Genomic DNA, 2750 nt, shown 5'->3' on the forward strand with positions numbered 1-2750 from the left:
CACCCCACCTCCCAGGTCTCCCCAGGACTGTTGGTCCCACTATTTTCTGCTCGGTCATGCCTCCCGTGCCTATCCTATATAGGTAGGTACTCCAACCATGACATAGCCCAAACTAACTTAAAAAAATGAAAATAGTAAATAGGTAAGAAAAAAGGGAGAACATACAAAACTCCTGGGTCTGTTTGCTGGCCTTCAAGACTGTCCAGGAGCTGCCCCTCCCAGCCTGGAGCTCCCCCATGGAGGCTCCTCAGGGGCTTCATAGCTCTGCCTTGCTCCAGCTGCTGATCTGGTATGCTCCCTTCTTGGTTCGCTCAGTTTTGGGGGGTTCAGACCTTGTTGCATCCTCACCATGTGACCCCAGAAGTGTCCTCTGTCGCAGTCTGCTCCAGTGAGGGGACAGTGTGACACGTGCTGTTGTCATTTGCCCAGTCCCCTCTGGGTCCCATTAGCTGCCCACAGTGACATCATCCTCTGTGCATCCTGTGCCAGCGTGGGGTCCAGGTGGGCTCTCTCTTTCTCTTCCTCCCTGCCTCCGTGTGGGTGTGGCATGCTGGCTCCTTTCCCCAGCTTGAAGGCTCAGTGCTGCTTCCACCATACCCACTTCCAGGGGGGGTTGAACCCCCTTTGTATGGTTCAGTCTTTACTCTTTCTGAACTTAATGATTAGTGCAAACACATTCCATGGATATGTTGTGGTTTTATTTCCCCTCCATTTTCTATTTGTTAGGTTCATCTGTGCCAGTATGTAGTTCATTTTCCCCATGCCAGGACTGCGTCCCAATCTATTCTGCCGTGGACAGACCTTGGGGGGTACTTTCCATTTTGGCCATTTTACATTGTTTTGTGCACGCTTCCTGGGGCACACAAAGCAGGCTCTTTCTAAGGTTCATCTGTAGGGATTGGAATAGGCATCAGTTTTGTAGCATTTATTAGATCATGTCACTGCATTTTCCAAAGTGGTTGCACCAATGTACATTGTTTTCCCCTGAGAGTGAATCTGAGTTCCTTCTTGAGTGCTTGGTTATTTTTTCAACCTTCTGAGTCGATTTTTCTGCTCACTTAAACTTATAGCTAGAGGGTGTATAGGTATGATGATGTAGTCCATTCAGTGAATTCTGACTCAGAGGGACCCTGTGGGACAAAGTGGAGCCTATAGGGTTACCAAGACTATCGTCCCCAAGGAAGCAGTCTGCCACAACTTTCTCCAACCGAGGAGCTGGTGGGTTGGAACCACCAACCTTCCCATTAGCAGCTGACTGTTTAACCACTACACCACAGAGTCTGATGAACTCAACTCAACTCACTGCCATTGAGCTTATGCCAACTCATAGGGACCCTGTAGGACATGGGAGAACTGTCCCTGTGGATTTCTGAGACTGTCATTCTTTACAGGAGTAGAAAGCCCCATCTTTTTCCCTTGGAGCAGCTGGTGGTTCCAAACTACTCATCTTGCAGTTAGCAACCCAACACATACCCACTGGGCAACTAGGGTGCATAAATTTTGGATAGACCTATAAATAAAATCACTTCTTTTTAGCAACAACCACGAGATCTAGTGATCCGCACATCAGTGCCCCAGGCCTTCTGAAAATTCCCTTGATAAACCTTGTTGTTAGTTACCATCTGTGGGCTCTGACTCAACAGAGGGAAGTGGCCTCCAGTCCTGTGCCTTTGACGTGATCCTTGGTGCCTTGGACTCCCTTGCTGTAGCCATGGTGAGATGCCTGCCACCGGAGGGGGTGCATCCACTGCTGCAGCCGTTGCAAAGTACCTTCCCCTCTAGGAGGTCCCTTTGCCAGTACCTGATTGGACAGTCTTCGTCTGTGGTGGTTAATTTTTAGAAGTCGATGACCAAGCCTTTCCTCCTTGTCATGATGGCTTGGAAGCGCCGCTGAAACCTGCTTACATGGGTCATCCTGGGGATATTTGAAACAGCACTAGCACAGCTTTCTGCGTCATGTCATCACCCAAGCCACTGCAGTATGACAACCTGACCGGTGGCAGTCACAGTCTTCAAAAACCAGAATCAATGCTGAGTCATGGCCCCTCCCTCTGCTGCGAGCTAGGACTGCTCCCAGGGCTTCCTTGGCAGCAGTTTGCATTTTGGTAGCGGCTCTCCAGGCCTTTCTTCCATGGGATTGCCGGGTGGGTTGGAATGGCCATCCTTTAGTTTAGCAGCTGATTAAAGACTACGTGTGCCCCCCCACCACCCTCCACCCGAGACTCCTTGCTCACCACCGAGTCAGAACTGCAGCCCCGAAGGACCTTGGACCTTTGATCTGGCTGCTCCGTTTTCTAGGCAAAGATGCTCAGGCTTGTTTGAGAAGCTAGTGACACCACTAAGGTGTCACCTCTCACCTCCATGCACCTTACAGAATCCTCAGTAATGTGTGTGTGTGTGTGTGTGTGTGTGTGTGAGAGAGAACATGAACGTTATTCACAAAATGTCATTCCTCGGGGGAGCGGGGAGGGAGGGGGAAAAAAAAGAGGACCTGATGCAAAGGGCTTAAGTGGAGAGCAAATGCTTTGAGAATGATTGGGGCAGGGAATGTGCAGATGTGCTTTATACAATTGATGTATGTATATGTATGGATTGTGATAAGAGCTGTATGAGCCCCTAATAAAATGTAAAAAAAGAAAACAGGAGAAAAAAAAGAAGATGATTAGGGCAAAGAATGTACAGATGTGCTTTATACAATTGATGTATGTATATGTATGGATTGTGATAAGAGTTGTATGAGCCCCTGCTAA

The sequence above is a fragment of the Tenrec ecaudatus genome, chromosome 2 (genome assembly GCF_050624435.1).
Source record: "Tenrec ecaudatus isolate mTenEca1 chromosome 2, mTenEca1.hap1, whole genome shotgun sequence".
Classification (NCBI taxonomy): domain Eukaryota; kingdom Metazoa; phylum Chordata; class Mammalia; order Afrosoricida; family Tenrecidae; genus Tenrec; species Tenrec ecaudatus.